Source organism: Vicia villosa, unplaced genomic scaffold, assembly GCF_029867415.1.
Source record: "Vicia villosa cultivar HV-30 ecotype Madison, WI unplaced genomic scaffold, Vvil1.0 ctg.000358F_1_1, whole genome shotgun sequence".
NCBI classification, from domain to species: Eukaryota; Viridiplantae; Streptophyta; class Magnoliopsida; order Fabales; family Fabaceae; genus Vicia; species Vicia villosa.
Genome location: NW_026705161.1, coordinates 561,342 through 571,632, shown reverse-complemented (window position 1 = coordinate 571,632; position 10,291 = coordinate 561,342).

Below are 10,291 nucleotides of genomic sequence, written 5' to 3'. Positions count from 1 at the left end.
CATATTGGTTGAGTCATATCACTAAAAGTTCTAAAACAACATAATCTTCAAATGACAAGGTTGAAATTTAATTTTTTTTTTACATGGAGTAAAGCAAAAGTCACCTAAATAGCAGACGAAAAGTTCCATTAACCCTAAAAATATAAGTTACGTGTCATTTAAAAATTGACACATTAATAATTTTTAATGCAAAAATGTGAGACAACAACAACAATCAAATCTTATTTCACTAAGTGGAGTCGGTTTGGATAAACTTTTGCCATAATGTTCTATTAAGGATTATGTTTTTATCAAACTCCTAAATTTTTGAGATTTTTCTTAATAACTTCTCTTATATTCTTTATAGGTCTTTATTTTCCTATAATTGTTTGACTTCTCTCCATCTAATCTACTATCCTTACCATAAAATCTATAGATCTTCTTTCTACATGTCTAAACCACCTAAATCTATTTTCCACCATTTGTTTTACTAAAGGTGACACCTTAACACTTTCTCTAATATTTTAATTTTTAATCCTATCATGCATAGTTTTACCGCACATCAAACGCAATATCATCATCATGCTATGTTTACTTTATTCACGTGTTGATTATTATTCGTCTAACATTTTATCTCATACAACATCGTAGGTCTTATTCAAGTGGATAAAATTTTCTGATCTTTAGCTTAAATGGTACATTGCGTCACATAAAACTATTGCAATCCTCCTTTATTCCCTCCATCCAACTCGAATTTGATAAAATGAATAAAAAAACTTTTATAAATTTTTGAAGATAAAATATATAAGTTGCACGTGTTAAAAAAATAAAATAGGTATGTTACCAATTTTTAGTAAAAAAGATGTTAGAAAAAGAGGGAAAAAACATATAAATTTGAAACATGATTGATTCCATTAATGTGATAAAAAAAATATTGAAATTGTAATTAAATTTAGAAATAAATATTAACTAAAAATAAATTATTTATATTTATTTAATATTTGGTCTAAATCTAATAGACTTAAATATATTTTTTAAACCATAAAACTTAATTTTTTAACTAAATAATTAACTCATACATTTTTCTCTTTGATTTTAAAAAAAAAAAACTATTTTTTATTCTTATAATCTTATTAATAATTAGCCATTTAAACAAATCACAAGAGGGATGTCCACAAAGATGGGCACAAAGTTATCTATTTCTATTAAAAAGAGAAGAAAAAAAAAATAACAAACCTAAATCTAAAGTAGTCCCAACTCAAGTGTAAATTTTTGTGGACCTACCCAATCTTTTTCCACTCCACCCATGAGTGATAATTCTAAGTTCAAACTTTAGATACTAACACGAATGCACTGCCACCCTGTGCAAACTAAAAAGCTTCAAATGCCACCAAATTTATATTCTAAATTCACTTATTGCTGCTTATATTATATTCAAAAGTACTCGTAGCTAGGTTCATGTATATTCCAGAATCAATTCTCTTTTCCTTCAAGTAATTATTTTCTTGTACAAAATAAATATTAAATTCCAATTTCAAGTTTTCACTTTTGTTAAAAAAAATGTGTATATTTTTTTTCTCAATATACAAATAGCCACTAGCCTTAGGTCCACAGCCATTGAAAATTTTGAACCTAACACATTCTATTGCGTGTGAGTTATAAAAGCCTATAGTATAGATTTTTGTCTTTTAAGTTATGGTCCTAAATTCATTAATGTTTGTAATAATAATAATTCTATCAATGACACACCACTTCAATTCAATCACTTTTTCTCAATAGTATCTTTCTACCTTTTCTTCTATGACTTGCTACTTCTAGACATGCACCATATACAGGTTGTTTTCAACTTGACAATTCTACTATTGTTGTTTTCTTGTTGCTTACGACATCGTTGTTTTGTTTTCTTATTATTGTGCCAGGAATATGTCATTTCTGTTTATGCGTGTGTTAGAGTCATTCAATAGTTTATGGTAAATTGCAAAATGTTACAAATAAAGAAAACTTGTTAATTAAGATTTTATCTTCAAGACTTCAACTATGGCAATAGTTGTAGCTGTCATTTGTGTACACTGTTTGTTTAAATTACAAGTAAGAATTTTCTAGGTAGGGGCCTGGCATTTCTGGGATCTGTGACCTATAAAATAGATAGGTGGCTAGTTGCAATCTAAAGTCTAGAATTAATTGAAATGCAAAATATGATTGTGTTTCTACTTTGCTATATATGTATGATTATTATTATTATTAATGAAAAAAGGGAATATATAAGATGAGGTTCCATGTGCATTGTGGGTGATATAGTTTGGAAAAAGGGTTTGTTTGGTCCACTCAAACAGCTGTTTTAGAGTATATGCTAATTATGTTTAGCTGTTATTTTAGTTCGAATATTAGAAGAATAATCAAATGCATGACGACTAATCTATGATGGTTCGGCCTTACAAATAATCTAATTACTTCATCTTTAACAATTTCATTAAAAGAATTGATGCAAATTAAGCTCTAAAATTATCTTATAGAACCAAAATTTGAAAATCAGCTTTTATTTAATTTTTTTTTTGCGACAGGCGAGAAGCTCAAGGAGTAAGACATAAATGTAAGGAATATCTGTAAGAGAGGAATAGACTAGACATTATCAAAAATCAAATATTTGATCTCACTTGTTAGTACAACGTACTTATGTCATTAGATCTAATTGAGCGACTTGTAAAAAAAAGTTTAATCGAATGATTTATAAAAAAAAATAATAGAACGGTTCCCTACATCTTGTGTCGCATAGACAACAACAGTTTTAATCATGTACCATATATAAGCCCAATGTATTATATCACCCTCAAACTACTTCTCTACAATTTTATTGAATGGGGTGTTGAAGTGTTAATCTTGTGATTCCTCTTCGCTCTGCTACATAGAAAGAGTTCATAGCATTATGTATTTCTCGTTTCGCCTTAGAATAATAACATCGTTTATGTGAATATACATTTGAATCCCTCAAATTCCAATGAAAAGCAACGCTTCTCCACCATTGCTTCACTAATATTCGTTCTACTGTAGTTCTCAGTCGATTTTATTCAAAATATGGCAATGTCAAAACCAACTTTTCTAGTTGCTCAACGGAGTGTCGTTGTTACTGCTGTGACAGGTAACACTCTCGATCTTGTTAAAGAGGCTCCATCTTCTCCAACATAAGAAGTTTATTCAGTCCTAATAATTTCTCCTTCTATTAATATTCTAACTATTTTGGTTCCAATTTCTCCGACCATCAGCTATAGTATTTTCCAAGTTTTACGAATCTCAACCTTCTCGATAGTTACTTTAAGGCCAAACTTTAATACAACCTCCACCACAACCACAAAAACCAAGACAATATATGTTTTAAAGCCTCCAATAACTCCAAGTCAGTCTAGACATGAAAGGAGCGAATGAACTACTTGTCATCATCTTCTACAACTTGGTGTAGCAACAAAACTCACACTTCTTGTACAAAAGGATCCTCGGGATTTTGAGGAAAATTTGTAGTATGCTCCCCATGGATACCACTCTGCGCATGATCTCATGTCGCACAACAATCACAAAACCACACCCCAAACGATCCTCGTTAATACAACCTCTCTATACCAAACAACTCATGTATCATTAGACCTTATACAACTTCGAAGACGTTGATCTCATCTCCATGGTTCGGAGGGTAAAGGTGGTATCCTCACTCTTCTAGAAGCACGACAACCTCAACAATCACCCCATGCTACTCCAGAATGAAAGACAAACTCGATGATGAAACATATTCCTAGTCGAAAAAGGAAATCATTTTCCACACATATTCTCGACAATCATGTCCAAAAATATTTCGGCCCCCCACCACCAATAAGAGAGCTACGGCGGGACGGAGGATCCAAACAAGCATATTGAACATGTGGACACTATGCTTGATTACCACCACATGTGGGGTGCATTAAAATGCAAACTATTTATTTTAACCCTCAAAGGAGCCGCTATGACATGGTTTAAGACATTCCCATGCAGATACATCAGATTTTGAAAGTAACTTTACAATTCTTTTACCGCTAGGAAAAGACGTCCCCCAAAAGGATGATCCAATCTGAAACAGAAATTTCTAAAGCCGTTTGAAAATCACAGCCTGCTGAAATTTATTTATTAGAGTAAGAACTTAAACTCGTATCATGTTAAAGCTTTTTAATGCAACCTTAACTTGTCCCACACATGTTTAAAATTCAAGTTTTGAGATAAGGATATTAAGTTCACTCTTGAGGATTTCGAGCGTCACTTTAGGCTTGAATACAAAGAAAAGGAAGTTTGTAATTCAAATGCTACTAATTTTGTCAGAGAGGATTTTGTTAAGACTATTTCCAAGTTCTTTTATGGAAATTGTTTGGATTTGGCTAATTTCCAAATCAATTTCAAAATGTGTGTTCTCCACTGGATCATTATGAAGATTTTCTACAAAAAGCCTCGCAATTGGGCCAGGGTTTATGACCTTGATTTGTTCCTGATGTGGATTCTTTTGGGTGAAGAACAAGTTAGTTGGGTGAAGTTCATCATGGATAGAATTCATCATCGTAGGGGAAATTCGAAGATATCGTTATTCTTTTCCTCTTTTATTCATTTTATCTTTTGACTTTATTATTGATTAGTAAACTTTAATAGGTTAATTTAAGTTTATTTTGTTGTTTTAGTTTATTTTGTGTTTTGTGAGTTGTGTGTGTTTTTCACCTGTGTATGACTGCTTTATGATAAGTTTTGTCACAACAAACCTGAAGTATCACTTCAACCTTAATTTTTAGTATGTCTTAGAGCTACAAGAGGTTATAAAGAGAAAAATCAGTGGCATTAGGGCAAATGTGGCATAAGTGTGGAGAATGAAGCAAAGGTGAGCTAGAAAACTGGATGGATAAGACCAAACATTACAAGACGGTATTTTGCAAAAAATGTTGCACACAAAATTATGCATGTTCCTTGTCTGTCTGCGCAGTTGACCTGCCACAGGACGTGTTGTACTACTTAAGACTGAATTGAAGGAAAGGACAAGGAATATGCTCAATTTATTGGGCCAAAGTAACAAATATTCATAAGGCCCGTGATCCAATGACAAGACAAAACTCTACAAGTAAAAGGGTATAAAAGGAATCTCTTGGACATAATGAAATAAGGTTTAAAAGTTTAAATACTTGAGAAATCACTTAGAAAACTTCTTATTGAAAAAGAAGAAGTCTGAACTAGTAGTGAAGAATTCCTTCCAATTTCCCTTAGTTGAATAAGTGTTGAGCATCCCATTGTGACAGAACTCGCCTCCTATTGATTGAAAGATTTCAAGGAGTAGAGTGTCATACTTAGATTTATATTTTCTTTTCATCTGTGTTCAGATAAGAACTTGTGTTGCTGAATTTCTTTTGCTCGCCGTGATCTAACCCTTTTTATGTTGAGTAATGTGAATTTTAATGAAAAGTAATATTTTGTGTAAGTATAATGTGCAACTTAAAAGAGAGAGAGGGGGAGAATTGGGTTTTAAGACTTTTTCTCATTTTTAAACAATGTTATGGTTCTTTCTATTATCTTAGTTTCTCAAATAACTGAGGTATAATTATTTTTAGATGGATTACGAGACATCATTCTTTTAGATGGATTACGAGACATAATTATTATTTTTTATTCTATGTTGTTGTTCTTCTTACACCAACCATTAACAAATAATTTTTCTATTCTTGTAATCTACCTCATGTAATGGTGTTGTTTTGTTGTTGTTATTGTTGTTTCCACCCCTTGCCAATGTTTAATGGAATAAACTCCCACTTAAGTCCATGTTGTTTGTATTCCTTATCTTAGAAGCCAGAGCTTCATTTTACCCTTCATCAGATATACACATAATCACAATCATTGTTAGAGAAAACACTTCATGAATAAACACACTAGAGACAAAAAGGCTAAGAGCTTCCAGAAATTAGCAAAAATTACCTTCACGTCTTCCCAGAAACGAGCTTATGTATCAATGAGACCCTTCAAGCGGGTTCGATCGACCTCCTCCGAAGGAAAACCGCCTCCGAGGTAACCCTGACCATCGATGAAGCTCACCAACCACTTCTTTTGGTACAAATCCTTCGTAGAAAGGTCTTCATCTTTTTATAATACACCTCGTTGCCCATGAGAAAATGACGTTTCGTTCAGTGCTTGTGGAATGACTCATCATATCTACCATCCACTCCATTTTCAATAGTGAAAATTGTAGCGTGATTCTCTTGATGGATATGGGTGAAGAGAAAGAGTCGATTTTTGAAACGTTGCAACTCAAAAATAACCACAAATTCCAAGATGGTCGGCACCAAATGGATTAACCCTCTACTCCATGTCTGAGTTATATGGCCACAATGGCATAAAAAATGAAAGAAAGAGGTCAGAAAAGGCTTCCCTTCAAGTATTCACATTAGTACTGGAAGAATTTAACGTACAACTAGCTTTTTGGGTAAAGTTGTGACGGAGCCATCACAAAATGCTTAAGAACTTCCACATCAAAAGCAGTGAAAGGAAGGCAAAGGCTTAGAACCGAGAAGGCGCATTCATAGAAAGGAATGGCGCAATCACCATACTTGTTGCAGATTTTGTCACTCGTACTAAGAATCAAGATGCCCCAATGTGAAGATGGACCAACCTCAAGGAAAGCTCTGTCGATATTACCTTCTTCCACAAAAATATAAACATTGGAAGAATAAACAGTATCCACCCATAAAGATTGAATATTCTTCTAGGATTTTTTAGCATTCATTTGTGACTTTTTACCCATGGTGCATTAACGTTTTGCAAGTGTAATAACGCAAAATATCAAAAAGGATGATTACCGTTAAATTGGGAAAATGAATCAAAGAAATACGACGTTAATTTTTCAAGAATCGTACGCTAGCATGCAAAAGAAAGTAGACTCTATAAAAAGTGTCAAATCACTCATATGCAACACTCAAATGTTTTAGTTCCCATGGTCATAATGATGGCACATCCGAAAAGACGTTCGAAGTATGAAGCATTATAGGCACATATCCCCAAGAAAATGAAATGTTTCCTCTTGCTCTTCCAAATATACGTTAGAGATTGGTTTATTGCCAAGGCTAAAATGATAAATCTATGCCTTGTTGTGCATTGACACGTATTTGGGAGGCAACTTATCTGGGTCGACCTTAGCGACCTCGGCCAATCACTATGAAGGAATTGAACTCCTTCCATAACCTTCTCAATACACGAGGACTCTCCTACGGATGATCAAAAATGGTATGAACTTCAAATGCATCCAACGACTCCCTACGATTCACGTTTGGCAAATAACATTCTCGTTACTTCCTCTCAAATCCTCTTTCGATTCACTTCTTTTTCTCACATATTGACTCGAGAGTTGGAGCGCAGACCAACCCCATTTCCACCTCACCGAAAACTTAGATCCACCATTATTTTTTATCCTCACTCCATTCATGATTCAAGAACAGAGCGTACACTTGTGTGGGAAAATACTCTTAAAACCACAAAAAACACTTTTAAAATTGATTTAAATGACTCCATAACGATCCTTCTAGAAGACATCAACATTACTATTACAACAAAAAATAGAATATAAATCAATAAAAAGAAATATATAAATAGGTTATTAGTAATTTAAAATGATAACAAGGATGATGACGTTGAAATACACGTTGATTGTTCGTTCGAACACAATAATTAAATAAGAGTAAATTTTTTGCTAGAATTAATCAAACGAAATATACAAATAGATTATTAGTAACTTAAAATGGTAATGAGGATCATGACTTTAAAATACATATTGATTATTCGTTTGAACACAATAATCAAAGAAGAATAAAAATTTTGCGAAAATTTGAGGAAATAAGAGAAAAAGTGTTAAACACAGTTTTAAAACATGATCACAAATATATAAACATAAACAATGCTTATAAACAACAATTGCATCAAGAAGAATCCTTCTCTAAATGGTTAATACGAAAACTTTGAGGAATCTCTAACAAACAAAGGAGGTGAATTGAGAAATTTGTTTTAAAAAATGAGAATTGGGCTAGCAAACATAGCTTTAGAGGTTTTATCATGCCATCCCCCAATTTTGACTTGGCACCCCACACATCCCATGTTTTTACCATATTAGCCATATACAATATTATAATTCATTTTACAAAAAGTATTGGAACAATTACAATTTTTTGAAAAGCTCTGTAAGTTTTTAGACATTTCAAAGACACTACTGGATATTTGCTATTATTCCATTTTTTAAATATTTTTTACCGCATTTTTAAAAAAATTTGGTAAAAATGCAAAAGAAAAAAAATTGTGTTTTTAAAAAAATCACACGTTCAATTGATTTTTTTGAAAATCCGGTAAAAAGGCATACATTTTTCAGGATCTTTTGAAGAATACAATAAAAATGCATAAACGTTTTCGAGTTTTTAAAAAAATCCAATCAGACGTATGAATTATTACATGATTGTTAAAAAAATGTAGAAAAAACATGTTTTTTTTTTTACTAAATTTTTCAAAAAATTCAGAAAGTTCATAATTTCTGTTTTTTTAAAACTCGGTAGGTTAAAAGTTTGTTTTACTTTTTGTAGTGAAGACCAAAGGCGCAGATGGTGCGATTAATGGTCAACGTTGTGATATAGCTGGTTTTGCGAGGGCTCAAGAGAGGGGAGGTGACGTAGATGACCTGCATCTCCGGGCGAGGAGAGTGGCACCGAGCGATTCTCACAGGAGGCGTTTGACTGTTCGAGGTCAGTTTCGTGCACCCGCACTATCAGACATAGGGGATCTAGATCTGCTTTTGGATAGACGAGATATGACGAGGATGAACTAGTTCATGTCCAAACACCAGTTCGTAATGACGTGCAAATGGTGGTAGAGGTAGATGTGCCCCATTAGACCGAGACAAAGATTCCACATAATTCTTAAACGGTAGAGGTGCCCTATATTCTGCTGGCAAGTAGTTTCTTCACCACTCTTACAATTAGTCAGGAGACTGCACGTATGACAACTGTACAATAATTAAGGGTTACTGAGGAGCAAGTGATAAATAAGTTTAGGTATATGAGGGGTGCTCACTTTCGCCTATCTTGGCTGCGAGATAGGTATGGCGATCTAGTGTGTTAGAGTATGTATGAGGCAGCAACTAGGGTACACATGTTGCATCTTGTATGACGCACTATCTTAGCGGACATGTCTCATGTATATATCGATACAAAGTACATGTAGTTGTTTAACAACCTTGAGCATTGCAGCTGAGCATATGGGCGTGTTGCATTGACTGTTATATATGTTGTCATAGGAGAGATGACTATTTTTTAGACCAGGCAGCTTGCCGAATATATGAGTTTATTTCATAAATAACTAAATTATTATTTCTTATTACCTCAGTTTTATTTATGACTAAATTATTATCAGAGTCTTTGTTATTATGTAGTGCTGGATATATGAGCATTTCCCGTCCATTTGTGAGAGGCGGGTTATTTTTGTCACTGTTGGGTTCCCATGGGCCAAGAGATGGAGGGGCAGGCATGCACACCCGAGAGGTGTTGTGAAATACAGGGGGGTTGATGCCTTGATTATGGATGATGTCATATTGACATCATACATAAGCCATAGAATGGATGAGGAGCTCAATGACATTACACTTTTCTGATTATATGCGATGGGAAGCGTTAGTGGCAAAACACTCATCCGAGAGGTGTTTGCGCCAGTTTGGATATGTCCAAGACATCCCACGACCAATCCCTGGTATTATATCTGAAGGCATTGATAGCTGGTTTCATGGTAACATTATGGGTTTTGCACTTGCCGTTTGAGATCGTGCAGTGGAGGTTCAGTTCCATGCGGAGTGTGTGGATGAGTATTTGAAGTGGTACCTTACTATATCACACTATCGCATCATCCCACCTAGGCAACATGGAAATGCTGATAGACATTCTCATGTTGGATCTTCACATGATGAATCTTCTCATGCTGATGTTGGGGTACCTTTTGATGACGTGCCACTGCCTCCATATATTGCTCATAGATGATAATAGTCATTATGAATAACCTCGTGAGTTTGATGAACCCGAATAAGGAGGATGATAGTTTGGCATCGCATGCAACATAGGTAGTCCGTGGAGACCTATTTAAACATTATTATTATTTTTATATATTATGCATATATTATGTGTAGTATTACTCATATATTTGTACAACACTGTTTATTAGATTACATTTTGACACTTCCATTGATGCATGATGAACATAACTTAACATTTGACAAACGGTTACATAACTTAGATAAGCGATT